Source organism: Lagenorhynchus albirostris, chromosome 16, assembly GCF_949774975.1.
Source record: "Lagenorhynchus albirostris chromosome 16, mLagAlb1.1, whole genome shotgun sequence".
Lineage (NCBI taxonomy): Eukaryota > Metazoa > Chordata > Mammalia > Artiodactyla > Delphinidae > Lagenorhynchus > Lagenorhynchus albirostris.
Genome location: NC_083110.1, coordinates 54793824 through 54810760, shown reverse-complemented (window position 1 = coordinate 54810760; position 16937 = coordinate 54793824).

Sequence of the window (16937 nt, the reverse complement as noted above, 5' to 3'; positions counted from 1 at the left end):
TAAATGTTAACTATTATTACTATTATCATCATCAACATCATCATCCCAGAGCAGCATGCCTGCAGCCAGTGAGCCCTGCACCCTCCGCAGCCCTTTGCCCGGCCGATCCGTCTCCGTGCAGCAGCCCTGTTATTCTGACCACACCTTTGGCTTGGTGTTTCTTGTTAGTTCCCTCCCTTGTCTGTCTTCCTCTCCAGTTCCCTCTGGTTAACATGGCGGCTTTATATTTTCTTGCACCCTTTCATTGGGAGAGACGAGCCACTCATCATAATGAAAAGAGGGGCCCAGGCTTTCTCAGCAGCCACCAGTGGCCAATGTGCTGATGGAAGTATCGTTCCACGTTGACCTTCCTCTTAGCTATCTTTACAAAAGAGCATTGCAGACCTTGGGGGCTTAGAAGCCTCTACTTTTGCAGAGCCCTTTATGGAAACTCAGAGGTGGAAGGAGCCTTAGTGGTCATTGAATCCAAACTCCTACCATGCCTGGGAATGCTTTTCCAGCAACCATTAGTCAATGGAAACTGCAGATCTACAGAGGAAGAGCCTGTTCCGTTGATGGGAGGGCAGGTCAAGATGTTAGACAGTTATTTTTCAAATTGAACTGAAATGTGTCCCTTTACCATTCCTCACCCTGCACCTCTTGGGAAACACTGGAAAAGACCAGACCTTTTAAACACAGCAGGCTTTTCAGCCATTTGAATCTGCCTTCCCATCTTTCCTTAGCCTTCTCTTCTCCAGGCTAAATAGCCCATATTCGCTCAAACATTCCAGGCGTGGTTTCCTGCCTCTTCTCCATCCCGGTCATTTCCCTTGAACCACACCCTGGTGTATTAATATGCTCCTTAGAATGTAGAGCCCAGCCTGGGATGCCTTCTTCTACCTGTGGTCTGAGCAGCCCGGCAGCTCTCCCTGTCCCCCACCATCATGAAGTTAGATTGTTTCTGTAATCTAGCATTTGAATTGGCTTTTTCCAGTTGTAGCTTTGGCAGCTAAATCCTCTCCCGAGCTTCCTCTCCGGGACTTGATGGTAAGCCATGACTCCCCTAACCTGTGCTTGCAACACTTTTTTTTTTTTAATGTAAAAGTGGAGCTTTACACTTGTTCCTTGTGATCTTTGCCTCAGCATTTCTGTTTCCTCAACCAAGCCCAGATGCATGCGAAAAGGGGGTGGACTCTACCACACCAAACACTTCGAGAAATATGAATCTTTACAGTGACCTTGGGCCGTTCGTTTCTCTTTCAGCAGCGTCTCTCATGACACTGTGTACACAGTAGGCACTCAGTAATAGCTGAATCGGCATCTAGCCTGCTGTGTTACCCCCCAAAGTGTAAGCTCACATATGTGCTGTGTGTGAAGGCGCTTTGAATATCCTCAGGAACTGTGCAGACACCAGTTACTTGAATATCGCTATTCTTACGGCTGCTAGAAGCTTATCGAAGGCAAGAGTCATAGGTTGTTTTTCTCCATCTCCATAGGAGCTGGAAGGATGTCTTTTATACAGTGGGCACTCCATGAAAGCTGCTGGTTGAACTGAATTGAAGGCGCTTGCCCAGCATCTCAGACACAGAAGTCCAAACGTGGGATAGAAGTTTCTGGCTAACACACCAGAAGTTTCTGGCTAGGGTGTGACAGGCGATGAGGGCACAGCACAAAAGGGGAAAGAAAGATGGGAGGTGGCGGCTATGCTGAACCTAAAAGGCATCATTTCCTGCGTGTCTACATTGCGTCAGCTACGCCTACATAACTAGCCACTCCATGGCTAAATGGCTTAAAGCAACAAGCATTTATTACTGCTCACGAGACCACGGGTCAGCTGGGCAGATCTAAACCAGGCTTGGCTGACCTCAGCTGGGCTCAGTCTTGCATCTGCAATCAGCTGGTGGGTCCGCTGGAGGCTCTTCACACACATGCTGGTGGTTGGCTGGCTGTAGGCTGAGGTGATGGGGTGACTGGGCCATGTGTCTCTCATCACCCGGAAAGCCAGCTCATGCTTATTCGCTCAGCTGCTTAACAGAGTCCAAGAGAAAAAGTAGAAATGCACAAGGTGTCTTGAAGTGTTGGCTTATCACTTCCACTGCATTCCATTGGCCAAAGCCAGTCACAAGGCCAGCCCAGGTTTAAGGGATGGGGGAGGAAAAACCTCCACCTCTTCACGTGAGGAGCTGAAAGTCACATTGCGAAAGGTGTGGATACAGAAGAGCATGAAGAATTGGGGACATTTAAATCATCAGCTTATCCCGTCCTCACTTCCTTCCCTCCTTCCCTCCGTCCCTCGCTCCCTCCCTCCCTCCCTCCCTCCATCCATCCAATACACATTGACTAGACACCTACTACACGACAGGACCATGCCAGGTGTTGGAGGCGTGGCTGGAGAATGTATAGATTGGTGACATGAACCCTAGACTTTGGAAGAAAACCACCACCGAGGCAGATTAGGAGGAGGACTCCCGGTAGCCACAGAGTTGCTTTTACAGGCGTGAATAACCTCTGTCTCGCGGTGGCCACAGCAAGATGGTCCTCGGGCAGCTGATCCGTCCATGTGCATTTGCTTTTGCGACCAGGCTGAACCCGCATGCCTGCCCAGGATTGCGGCTGCTGCAGCCAGAATCCTGAACCATTTACAAATTCAGCCTGTCACTGTGCGCCCCGCCACGCCACATGTCAATGCAGCCCCAGCGAGGACATAAACAACCTGATGGGCCCCTTGAGGACTCAAGAAGCCTGGCAGCTTTCATCGGCCACAGAACTCTCCCAGGGTGACTTGGGACAAGGCTGGGACCGCTGGGTCAGGTGCAGCCCGGGATAGAGAGCCCCGTGCAGAGCTGTTGGCAGGGCACTGTAATAGCTCAGTTTTATGAGCTCTTAGATCTCAACATTTACTAAAATGATGGAGTCTGGCAGGAAGATTAAGCACCGCTGCGCCCTTTAAATCATCAGCACCAACCATCCTGGGGGCTAGATTTGTTTTAGGCCCTGACATGATCTCTGTGTCCAAGACCGAGGGAAATGAGCAGCGGTTAAGAGCTTGGGTTCCTCGCCAAGTTCTGTCACTTACTAGCTGTGTGACCTTCAGCAGGTGACAGAACTTCTCTCTGCCTCAATTTCCTCTTCTGTAAATGGGGTTGTAAGCACTTGAAAGAGAATGCCTCTCGAGGTTCAAGCACACTGTTGTAGAATCCAGTGACTCTGGGGGCTCGTGGTGGCTTCCAGTTCCAGGAAGAGCCCTTCCACTCCCAGCTCCCCCTGCAATGACTTGGAACTACTGGAGGCCTGGGACCCAGGTTTCTGTAGGAGCCAGAGTCAGAGGAGATGCCCCGCTCCGTACTTAGACGACCCCGACTCTGGGATGCTCTGTAGTCACTCAGAATTGCCTTGGACCCGTTCCATGCGGCTGACTTGCCAGGTAACTCTGGACAAGTCATTTAACCTCTCTGAGCCTCTGCGAGGTACCATAATGCTCCCAGGGGCTTTGGTGGAACAAATAGTGCATCAGGGATGAAAATCCTTTAGCAACTGTGAATCTCTGTGTCATTTATTCATTTGTTCAACACACTTTTACTCGGCACCACGAACCAAGCACTGTGCCAGGCCCTGGAGAGAGAAAGATGAGTAAGTCTCATCCTAGCCAGACGCTCACAGCCACGTGGAGAAGCAGGCAGTCGACAAGCTCCTCACGGGCACGGGGTCTACAGGAGCCGAAGGAGAGGCAGCAGGTGCGCCTGCATGTCAGGGAGGCTTCACGGAGAAGGCAGGAGCAGTTAAAACATGGTGACCCGAAGGGGCCAGCCAGGCCAGAGACGCCTGGAGGCAAGCGTACCCCCAGTCAGAGCAGTAGAGCAGGTGACAGTGTGGCCTATGTGGCCATGATAGGCAACTGCAAGCTGTCTGGCTGGGACCTTATCAGCAGTGAGGAAGGAGGTCAGGATGGGAGAGGAGAGGGCAAGCTCGCGGAGGGCCTTGTGGGCCAGGCCGAGGGGGCTGGAGTCTAACCTGAAGGTCACAGGTGTCCATTAGCAGCCGCGGCAGCTGCTCTCGTGGGATCTAACCTGGGCTCGCCAGGCGGGAGCAGCAGCGCTGCCGGCCAGGCCCTCCTGAGCGCTTACTCCGTGCAGGACGCTGTGCTGCCAGCACACCTTCCCTGGCAAGCTCACCTAGAAGGTAGGGTGGCGACGAGCTGCACTGGGCTCACAAAGCAACCTTGTATTTTGCCTGAGGCCATCCAGCGAATCAGAAGCAGCTCTGGCTCTGCCGAAATGCTTTACCTCCTCTCTGGGAGGCTGGATGCAATGCAGCCTCCTCCACTTTCCTGGGACCCCCAGGACAGGTCTCTGTCTCCTCGGGCCCCCAGCACGGGCTTCTACAACTACACCTGCAGTTTCATACCCCCAGGCTGCCCATCTCCCTCACCGGGAGCAGGCACCTCCTGATCTGAATTTAACCTCCCCCCTGAGGCCTAGACTGGACCTGCCAGGAAACCCTGTCCCCGGAGAGCACACTTTGAAATCCTCTCTATTAGACTCCTAGTGCAGGAGATTAAAACTGTGAGCTTGGGAGGAGATATGGGGATGTGTGTATATGTATAGGTGATTCACTTTGTTACACAGCAGAAACTAACACACCATTGTAAAGCAATTATACTCCAATAAAGATGTTAAAAAAAACAAACTGTGAGCTTGAAGCTTTTCAGGGCAGCAACTATTATTTACGCTAATACCATTTTAGAAGATCAAATATTTATAATAGAGTAGATTCCATCATGCTACACGTTGTCTGAGCTTCTGGGGCTTCTGCAGCTGCGTTATGAATGGGCCCAGTCACTAAAACGCTTTCAAAACCATTTGTGCTTCTGGTAGCTCCTCTGCGAGGGGCATGGTGTGGCCCAGTGTGAGAAATGCCACCAAGGGCCATGTAAGGCAGGATTCCGTCTGTACCAGTGACCATGGAGACGGGCACCCCTATGCCTATCCCCCCTGCCTAGGGGAGATGCCCCTCCTTTGTTCAGACGCTGGGTTTCCCATCATGACCCTTCCCGTCATTACACCTGATGTTGTAATTAGCACCGTTCTTCCTGGATTCCCATCAGGGAGTTCAGTGTCTGCCTTCTGCACGGCTGTTTCCCCAGGGCCCAGCACAGGACCTGACACATGGCAGGGACTGAATACATTGTAACTGCTTGAACAGCATGCCCTAAACTCATAACTTTCTGTAAGAGCCAATTGTGAATCCATTGAAGAGGGATTTTCCTGAATCTTTTCTTTTTAGCTGTTTTCTGTGCACGCTTGCTTGTAATCTACTCCAGGTTACAAAGGAATACTTTTGTCTGCTTGATTTCAAGTCACGCTTTCTAAGTCAAAAGTGTATCACTTGCTTACGTGCTTTTTCTAAACCATCTTCTTCTTTCTCATCCTCATCTAATATTAATAAAACAAGAATTGTATTATTTGCATGGTCTAATTTGCATGGTCTAATTGTTCTGTTGATTTTTCTGTCCTTCGCAGTCCGAATCACTACCCCGTTGGTCTTCCAGAAACTTCCTGTTTGAACTGACTCTGATGTGGGCGTGGCCAGTGACCAAGATACATGCCACACTCCCCTGTGGCTAGTCTACTTCTGGGTTCAGAGGGAGAGCAATGCTTTCTGGCCAGAGGTCAGTCAATGTCCAGGCTTCTTGGCCTTTACAGAATGTCTTCTTAACAATAACTGCTGGGCCTCCAGGTCCCTTTCCTGGGTTTTGTCTGATAGCTCAGTAGAATACAACGCAGGTCAAGGAGACAATGGCCCTAATCCCAGGAGATTCCCTTCTCTGGAGGGTGCTTCCTAAATCAAGGATTAGAGGTGGGGTGTGTGGACCGTGAGGCTGGGGACCAGTGCCTGTGATGTGGATTCTACACATACAGCATCTATCTGCATGGACTGGCTGGGACAGACGAATCAAACTGTGGCCAGGAAGTCATGAGGCTATGTTTGGCTCATGAAATAATGAGACTGATTTTCTGTAGCTCTGAAGGCCAAAAGAGGTCTTTGAGAGGGTTTTGTATCAGTTCTATTAGACATGAAGTCTAATCAAATCCTCTTTGAAAAATTTAAATAACTTACATTTGTCAGTTGGCCCGTACCCGTATTCAGTTTCCATCTCCCAGAATGCTGATGGGTTAGTGACAAATGGCTTCTTTCAAACATCCTGCTTACTGTGTGTTCAATGATTTTACCCTTTATTATAGATCAGTTGCTCTCAGACTTGTCCCTGTGGCTGAGCACCTGGAAGTTATGGGGCTCTTTGCGGAACACCATGAAATACTGACATATTTAATCCCATTATGTGAGCCAGCAGCAATTTTACTAGCAGAAAATATGACTGCATTAATGTGTGCAGTATCACATGTAACCACAAACACACGTGTCCTAGAAGAAAAAAAAAATAAAAGCTACCAGGCTGAGATTGGCTGTGTGTGCGATTTCTCTTTCACATTTGTTTGCTGCTTGTTCATTCATGCTGTTGTCTCCTGAGGCTGCCCAGCAGTTAAGGAGCAGTAGGTACCAACGTTTTAAGAAAAAAATCAAGAACTGGAATGAGAATACTGAGCAGGGGTGAGCAGGAATCTGGGCCATGAAGGTCAGAAAACCCCTTCCAGATGCCCAGACATGGGGCTCTGATCTCAGAAGTATCCCAGGGACTTGGGCAGCCCCCAGCACTGTCCCAGAGCCCTATCGCTGCTGACACATCTGGTTGAAGTACTAGATTCCAGGGTGAGTCGGCTGCTGCTGAGCTGATATTGCTGCTAGTTTACGTTCTCAGCATCCTTAAGTCACCCGGGCAAATCTCTTCCTTGTGACCATGGCAAGCCAGGTAGACACGACTGAAAGGATGGAGAAGCAGGAATCAACGGAAGTCACCACCTGACCATCCATGTCGCCCAGGAGAGGCCCTGTCCATTTAATACAGGATATCTCACCCCTGGCCCAAGCTTGTGCTGCCTGAGGAAGAGGATAAGAGGCTCTTGATCTCTATTCCCTTCTTTCCCTCGACCACCCTGCCTGGGCCCATTGCCTCTAAAGGTCCTACCTGTTTGAGAGCCATGATCTTCGTGGGTTCCAGTCTTCAACCAATGTTTCCACCACTTCGTTCTGTACCCACTGTATCAGTTTCTTAGGGCTGCCATAACAAATTACCACACACTTGGGGTCTTAAAACAACAGAAATTTATTCTCTCACAGTTCTGGAGACGAGAATCCCAAAATCAGTATCCCTGGGTCAAAATCAAGGTTATCAGCAGGGCTGCACTCCCTCCAAAGGCTCTAGGGGAGAATCCTTGCCTCTTCCAGCTTCTGGTGGTTCCCAGTGTTCCACCAGAACACGTGTAATCAGGTTACGTGATTGTGATATCTGGCCTTCCGGCTCTTATAAGGATTTAGGACCCACCCAGAAAATCCAGGATGATCCTTAATTTGCTCACATCTGCAAATAAGGTCACATTCATAGGTTCTGGGGATTAAGATGTGGACATATCTTGGAGGGGGTGGGCCCATTCAACCCACACCCCCCAAGACAAGATCACCCTAGTGGGAAATCTCAAACCAGGCACGATGCTAGTTCACTTAAATCCCTCCTGGATTTAAAGGGAATTTAAAGGGAATCCCTCCTGGATTCCCTTTCTTCCAATCTGTTTCTTCATCCTCCTCTTGCCCACAGGGTCTCGGCTAAACCGTACTGTCGTGTCTAGATCATGCCTGGACACGACAGTAGCCACTTCAGGGAACCAACAGTCCTGCCAGCAGGCAAACCTAAGAGTTACATTTACCTTCATTCCCATCTCATCCTAAGACCAGCACACCTGACCTCTTAAAAGGAAGTAGCTTTTCCATACAGAGTGTGATTTATCCCCAAATGATAATTTTTTAATAATTAAAAATTTAAAGCTAGCTCCTAAAGATATGTTCTTTTGGGTATAAGGTTGACAATACGAAAGAAAAAATTTAGAATTGTTTATTTTCTACAATTAGGATCAGAGAGTGAGATTCTCACAAGTTTAATTAAAGCTGAGAATTTCTGGGGCCACTGGAAAGTCTCGTCCCCTCTGCCCCTGGAGAAATATTGTCCTTAAGATCATGAATATAATAAAGCAGGTGATACTTGAGAACAGAGTTCCACCTCTGGGTGATTCTTCCAGGTGCAGCAAAATGGAAAGACAAGCCCCCTACCAAGCCCAGCCGGCTGACCCGACCCCCATCCCCAGAGGAATTCTGCTGGGCCCGGGAGTGAGGGTCCCCAGCTTTACCCTACTAACCCCTTTCTGCTTTATCACTTCCAAAATGCTTATCATCTGCCAGAGGATTACCATTGCATGTGCTGCTTGTCATCAGGCTGTTAAACTTCTTGCTATTATATATTCATTTTGGCCATTTGGATTTTCCATCTCATTGTCTCTTTGCAGTGCAGAATTGTAAAGAATCCTCTGCAACTGTTTCCAATCCCAAGGCGTTTTTTCTCTCCTTTCAGAAGGTGAAACTGAACAGGAGTAAAGTGGCGAGGCTCCCTGTCCTGGATCCTCCCCACGCACCCGAGGGGCTCAGCGTGGCCGTAGTGTTTGCAGACGGATGCATCTACAGAGCGAAGCACAGAATAGGACCTCAGGGCATTTCGTAGAGAGCAGGGAAGCAGGAAATTCTGACTCTGCTACTTGGTGAAACTCAGCATCATTTCCTGGCCCCGAGTCATTAGGAAATTATCTGTTTCTTTTCATGTCTGTGTCTCACCAGACTGAACTCCCAAGGACAGAGATAATAATAGCACTGATAGCCACCATTTATTCAGCTCTTACCTATGTGCCATGCACTGTTCTAAGAATTTAATGTCCGTAATCTCATCTAATCCTCCATTGCAGCTTGGTGAGCTGAGCGTTGCCACTGTCCTCAGTTTGGAGAGGAGGATGCTGATACACAGAGAGGTTAAATGACTGGCTCAGGGACGGAGCTGGAATTTGAATGCAGTCCAACGTGCTCCAGAGCCTCTGTCTCTTATCCCCGGCACCAGCCATGCTGCCAGCCACGCAGCAGGCATTCCATACAGTGTGGTGAGTGGAGCGAGTGGGTGAGTGAATGAACGCCTGCTTCTGGCTTCCAGCTTTGCCCAGGCTCAGCCTGTACGAGCATCCCCCACCGCCCGGTCCCGCCCCATCAGCTCTGCCCAGCGGGGCGACTGCAGCCTGGCTCTTCCAACCACATCCCTGATCTCTGCTGCAAAGACCTGGGCCTGGTGCCTTCTGTACTGCTATGAGGTACCGGTGTGAGCATGCGATTCTGGAGAAGAAGAGTTGGTCATGACTTTGTCCCATGAAATGCCCAGAGGATGCAGGAAAGAGAAACCTCTGGTGGGTGTGGCATCACAGGTGGAAGGCAGATGATTTGGTTCACCACACCAGGGCTTTTCTCCCTTTCATGGTTACGCTTTTTTTCCCCAACCATCTACCCTTGGGTCTGGGCTGTGAGGAAAGAGGGGGAAAGTAGACGTGAGCAGAGCCCTGGTCCCCCGAGTGTCCCAGTGAGAAGGATACGGTGCCCCTGGATCTTTCGTGGACTCAGAGCCTCAGAGAGCAGAGGGCTCCTAAGGGTGACCAAGGTGTAGAGGGACAAGGTGGGCTTTGGAGCCAGGCGGGCCTGGCGCCCCCTCCTCACTGGGTGGCCTTGGAAGAGCCTCTAAACTCCCTCATCTGTAAAAGCAGGACAGTAAGACCTACCTTCACCCTGCGGATTAATAAAATGTCAATACGTAAAGGGCCCACCCGGTTCTCTCCAAGCCTGGTTAGGAACTGGCTGTGTTTCCCCCTTTGGCCCTTCAGTGGGTGTGAAACAGCAGCATTATGCAGAGTGGTGGTGAGAGGCACAGGCCCTGGAGCGGGCATCCTGGCGTGGGTCTCAGCTCTGAAGCTCACTAGCTGGGTGACGGCACAGGTTTCCTCTGTACCTCAGCGTTCCCAGCTATATATAAACGAGGAGTCAGTTGCCCATCCTCACAGTTGTTGTGAGGACTGAACAAGACAAAGGGGTCAATCAACGTTCCTGTAACCAGTAACCTCCCAGCAGAGTAAGCGGCAGTGCCTTTATTATGACCCCCCCCCACCTCCTCTTCACCAGGAGGTGGGAAGTACTGTCACTTGCAGGGCCAGAGTGAGAAGAACCCTCCTCCCTCCCCACTCCTCGCCCTGGGACACCTGACCAAGAAACCTCAGGAAACAACATGAAGCCCTTAGAACCCTGTGCCCTCCTAGAACGTTCAGATCCCTGTCCCCCACCCCCAAAGAGATGCCCGAAAAAAGATTCAGAAACTGAGGTCTGGGGCTCTGCACAGACACACCTGGGTGGGAATCGCAGCTCCATTACATGTAACCTTAAGCTAGTGACATAACCTCTCTGGGTCTCAGTTTCCTCATCTGTAAAATGGAGAGAATCTTAGGATCTCCTAAGGGAAATCGCATAGGGTTTTGAGGCTTAAATGAGATAATATATGTAACTCAATTAGAACAGACCTTGGCAAAGAGTGAGCGCTCAGCAAAGTTTAGCTATAACCCTTTCTACTGTACAGCACTTTACAGTTTATGAAACTTTCTCACATACATTCTCTTCTTGACAATCCAATCATAATGGCAGACCCGGGGAAGGGGGGCCTTCAAATTCATCAAGCGCTAGACATGCCAAGGCAGGAATTATCCCTGTTTGATAGGAGAACCCCAGGCTCAGAAAGCTCACGTGACAGTCCCAAGGCAGGGCCAAATCTGCATGACACCGAAGAGCATCCTTTTAATAGCAGCACCAGGATATTTCCCCACCAAGGAGAAACGGCACCACACCCATGAAGGCGTTTAATTTTGTCACAGCCCTAGGCATCTAGGTCACTCCTTTGCATGCACTGGCTCTGCTGGGTAAGCAGCTCTGCTACGTGCCACTCCCAAGAAGAGGCCACTGTTACAAGGCCAGGGGTGGTGGCATGCTGGAAACAGTTGCCCACCTACAGTTTCATCCTGCAAATAAATGCCTGGATTCTGGCCAGGGACGAGGTGACCTCAGTATAGATGAAAGCAGAGCCCTGTTGACAAACCCCCCAAGCTGGAGGCAGAGGGCCCCTCCTCGGTTGTTTTCCAGTATGTTCTCCTTATTAAAATGCAGGCTGTGTCAATCTCTTGTTGGAAATTGTGCTCTTGCCTACGTTATGAAAGCCGTGACCATACTCATGTTCCCCAAACACTTGTTTCCAACCCGAGAGATCCCTTTAGCTAAAAGGCACAAAGGCTGAGTAATCCCTCAATTTCAAAAGACACACTTTTAAGAAAGCAGCCAAGTCTAAACCCAAGCATCTGCAGACACATCTTCTCCCCAAGAGAGCAAAGAGTGAGAAAGACCGATAGCCCCAAAAGGTAGAACCTTCTAGTTTATTTTAAAAGATGAGAATGTGTTCATCAGCCTCCCAGCCCCACCATGAAGCTGCCCCAGGCCACCCACTGTGTCCCAAAATGTGTTCCATGGAATATTCTGAGGATGTTCATAAATAATTTACCGGCATCAAGAGAGCATGGGGAGAGGGGGCTCCATTGCCAAATAAGTTTGGGAACCTCTGGACTAAAGAAAGTTAAACCAATGTCCTTCCTTCTCAAGCCTTTGAAAATGCTGATGTGGATGAGCTACAAGAGAAGGGTCCAGAACGCAATGCTCCCCAAACATGTTTGTAGACCATCACCTGAAGACTCCATTCAATACGGTGATGCCAGAATCGCCCCCTCCCCCTCCCCCACCTCATCCCCCTCCGGAGAACTCCAAACCTACCTAAAGAGACAAAAGACCTGTATGCAGAAAATTATAAGACACTGATGAAAGAAATTAAAGATGATACAAATAGATGGAGAGATATACCATGTTCTTGGATTGGAAGAATCAACATTGTGAAAATGACTCTACTACCCAAAGCAATCTACAGATTCAATGCAATCCCTATCAAACTACCACTGGCATTTTTCATAGAACTAGAACAAAAAATTTCACAATTTGTATGGAAACGCAAAAGACCCCGAATAGCCAAAGCAACTTGAGAACGAAAAACAGAGCTGGAGGAATCAGGCTCCCTGACTTCAGACTATACTACAAAGCTACAGTAATCAAGACAGTATGGTACTGGCACAAAAACAGAATCAAGTAATCAGGCTCCCTGACTTCAGACTATACTACAAAGCTACAGTAATCAAGACAGTATGGTACTGGCACAAAAACAGAATCAAGTAATCAGGCTCCCTGACTTCAGACTATACTACAAAGCTACAGTAATCAAGACAGTATGGTACTGGCACAAAAACAGAAATATAGATCAATGGAACAGCATAGAAAGCCCAGAGATAAACCCACGCACATATGGTCACCTTATCTTTGATAAAGGAGGCAGGAATGTACAGTGGAGAAAGGATAGCCTCTTCAATAAGTGGTGCTGGGAAAACTGGACAGGTACATGTAAAAGTATGAGATTAGAACACTCCCTAACACCATACACAAAAATAAGCTCAAAATGGATTAAAGACCTAAATGTAAGGGCAGAAACTATCAGGCAGAGACCTGCCTTATTCATCTTTGCTTCCCCAAAGCACCAGGCCCAGCACCCCATTGGGAGTAGCAGTAATAAAAGTTTGTTGAATTGAATAGAATTCTAAAGCCCCTTAATTCTAAAGCTGTTTGTCAGCAGCTTTTGAAGGACTCTGTCCTTGGAATTCTTGACACAGATTTTAATGTTCTCAAGTGTCCCTGGTTTCTTGGAACAGTTTCTACTTTTGCCTCAATTAAATACAGCTTAGATTCCTGCCCAGGATGTTACTGGTTTCTGAGAACTCCTCTCTGGGATACCAGACCCTTACCCTTAGAGGCAGGAGAAAGGCAATCAGCCCCACACAAGTTCAAGACCAAGCTCCTCCCTTCCATGGTGTAAGGCCCTGGGCAAGTCTCCATTTCTCATCTGAAACCTTGATTTCAGATGATTGATTACTTCTCAGGCTCAAGCAGAGGATTTAATGAGAGAATGGAAGTGACATACCTGGCACATGGCAGTCCCTTCCTCAATATTAATTCCCTTCCTTGTCACACTTCCAAAGTTACAGAAACAGGTTTAGCCTAAAGGCCGGAGAGGGTGCTTGCGGAGGGGAAAATGCAAACGTTTAACAGACAATTATTACTGATGCCAAGGAAGAGCTTAGGAACTTCGACTCCACAAACAGCAAAGTTATGCACATCTCAGAACACACAACTCAGACCTAGATTCCCAGCCAAGGAAGCCCGGCTTACAAAAGCCCTCTACTTGAGGGAAGGCGTTTACACTTTGTCAAAACCACAGAATGCCTAGTACTTAGCCTGAGGTTTTAGCAAATAATTCATAACCCCCATCACCAAACTCGGCTTCCCGTTCAGAGCACTTCCGCTTATGCTGTGCAGTCCTCACCTCACAGCCAGCAAAGGGTGATGGTGGGGGTGGGGGGCAAACCTGGCCCAGGGTCCCTACTCAGCCACTGAGTAACTCTGTGATTTGGGACGAGCTAATGTCTTTGAGCCTAAGTTTCCTCACCTATAAAATGAGAATCTTAATATCTACCTCCTGAAAATGTTATTACAAAGATTAAACGAACTAGAGCAAAATGAAAGGACTTTACACACTGCACAGTGTCCAGCCGATGCGGTCTTGGCCCTGCCCTGCTGACAGAGATGCGCGCGGAGAACCTCTGCTCTTCCCTGACCCTGCTGAGCGATTCTGAAAGGGAACTTCTCGCCCATCCAACCTGGGCACATGGAGCAACCTTCCCTTCCACATTCAATTCCACAAGTGCTACATGAGCACCTACTGTGTGCAAGGTGCCTGGCCAGGCTTGGGGATGACCAGGACCCAGCCCCTGGCTCTCGGGAGCCCTGTTCCACAGGCAGAGACAAGGCACATGCGTTCTCCAGAGGACCACAGTGCCAGGGCAGAAGAGAAATGCCGAGGAAATAATTTTAAAAGAAAAAAAGTCTACATGCACAAAATCATTCTTTGAAATGACGTGTTGGGTTAGATATATAGTCATTAATTTACCTCTGTAATTTTTAAGTGTTTTAAAGCACAAAATTTTTTTCCAAATAAAATCTGTCCCAGAGCTCCAATGTATTACAATGACAACAAGAAGGACAAAGAGGCTGTGGAAAAGATAAAAGCAGAGTTCCTGGGGTTGAATGAGAGGTCGGATGCCACCCCTTGGACACCCCTAAACCCAGATTGACAAATCCCAGAAATCAAGGAGCCATTACATTATTGTTACAGGGAATAGGTAGCAACCAAAGAAAATGATCCTATAATGATGAAAAATCCAGAACAAATGCCAGGGGCACCTTGGCTCCTACTGAGTGGCTACACATCTAGGTGTGAGTAGTGGGGTTTCAGGTTGATTTTAACAGTAATTAATTGTGTCTTCTCAGTGGGGACTCGCGTCCACTGTGTGGGGCGCGCAGTGGGAGTAGGAAGTAGGATTTCCCAGGTGGGACTGGAGGTGCTTCAGGGCAGGAACCAGCATTTGCAAGTAAAGGGACTAACTGAGCAGAGATCTGAGGACTGCTGAGTCTGGAGGGTTTAATGGAGCACAAAGTAGGAGGAGGGAAATTGGGAGGAATAAGAGGGAGGGAAGTGGAGTGTAGAAGTGCTACCCCATCACTGGTGTTCTTCTTTGACTTCCAGGTAGCAGAGAGCTGTGCTGGGGGTTGGGAGGGTGTGGAGCTGTCTCTGTTCCCTGGTGGAAAGAGGGTCCAAGGGTTGCCCCCAACATGGTCCCTCGGAGAAGGAGCTCTCCCAGCTCCCCTCTCTGAGGCTGGATTTGAGCCCTCTGTCTCTCCTAGGAGCCAGGGCCCTGGACATCCTTGCCAAGGTCATTGGTGAACCCCAGGGAGCCCTGTGGCAGAGACTGGCTCAGGGGTGGCCATAAGAGGGCAGGAGAGGGCTGGTAATGGGCCTGCGCGCAGCCCCTCCTGGTGTGCTGGCCGGGCCTGCAGCTGGAGGCCCTGGGAACCCGCGCTGGCCTGCAGTCGGTATGGGTGGGGTGTGGGCAGGAGAGGGAGAAGGCAGGAGGAGCAAGGCTAACACTGCCCTCTGGGGACAAAGGCCATGACAAGAACTGGACAACGTCAGACAGACCGGGGCTGGATTCCCAGCTGAACTACTTCCTGGCTGTGTGAGATTGGATGAATTAACTGACTTCTCTGTACCTCATTTCCTCTTGGGCAAATTGGGAGAGGTTAGTAGCAAAGTTACGGAGGTGTTCACATGAAAGAAGGCAAGGGACAGCCTGTATTAATAATCCTAATACGCTGGCAGTGGTTGTCCTACATACGTGTGCATAGACTAAGGGTTGAGTGTGGTCAGGGCTGGAGTTTCTCTCGCCTTTACTGGAAGAAAGTCCCCTGGGGGCCGCTCGCCAACACCTGCAGCCTCCCCAGAGTCTTTCTCTGTGGCTGGACCACACTCCTCTCACCCTCTTTCTCTCTCTCCACCCCCATCACTTTCCCAGTCAACACCAGGAAACGACTTGCCCGCCCAACCCCCTGACTGCTAGGAACCTAGCCTCCAACCTGCCGGAATGTGCTACCAGGTGTGGGGTCCCCTCCAGGGTTCCCTCCAGCCTTAGGGCCCCATCTGTGACCTAAGAACCCTGCATGGGTCGCTTCCCCAGAATAAGTTCAGAGTCCAAGGAACGCACGCGTGTACGCGCGCGCGCACACACACACACACACACACACACATATATACACACACACACACACACATATACACACAGGGTCTCCAAGCACAGACCCCAGAAGGAGGCCTCTCCAGGAAGTTGCCTGAAACAATCAAGACCCCAAACTTACCTTCCTCTACCCCTACCCTTCCCCACTCTGTCCCTTCAGGACTTTGCTCCTTAAAGACTACAGGGTTAGGGAGATGGGCACTGGATCCCCCTTCACTGACTCCCCCAGGGCATGGAGGTGAGGACCACCCTGCGTCACTCTCCTTTGGGTTCCCAGCCTCTAACAGAGGGTCTATCTCGCAGTTCACACTTGATATATATTTGTGGGCCAGAGGTCATCAGATTATGGTCCTGTTACCTTGTGACAACTGGGGACCGCTAGCTTCCCTCAGTCTCACTCACACAGATGCACCAGCTGCTCAGGCCTCCTCCCCTGCCCTCACCCCAGATCATGCCAACAGGAGCAGCCAGCCCTGGGTCCTCTCTAGATCCTTACCATCAGGGGGTCATGGACCCCTTTGAGTATCTGACGAAAGCAATAGAACTTCTTCCCAGAAAAAGCCACCATTCTTTTCCACATGCCTTTTTAGAGAACTTAATGGATGTCCCCACCCTCCTGCCCCTGCAAAGGCCACTCATGAGCCCTCCTGGGCAAGATTCCCTGCACCAGCTCCTAGGATAGCTCCCCTCACACTGAGAATCAGATCAGGGCTAGAACTGACTCTGCAACCTTAAGCAATTTAGTTTGCCTCTGTGGGCCTCAGTTTCCTCATCTGTAAAATGGTGGTGAGGCTCACCACAGTGCCAGCCTTATGACGTTGTTGAAGGAGCAGATGTGCTCATGGGCAGATCAGAAGCACAGCGGCTTATTCTTTGGGGGCAGCCTCCCTTCTAGGCTCTGAGGGGGGGTGCATAGCCCTTACCCTTGCAGAGCTATTGTTAGAGGTCCAAGCTTCTCATCTAGGACATTAAAAGAAGGACTATATCCTTGTCCCCAATTCCCTCTATCCCTTGAGCTCTCTATCTCTAGGAATGCCACAGTCCACCCAGGCTGGAAGCTTGGGCTCTTTTCTCCCCAGCCCCCCGTAGCCTCTCCGTCACAGACGTGCCTGCTTTACCCCTTAGATATCTCTTAATTCTGTCCTGCTCTCTCTCATTCTCTTGTCT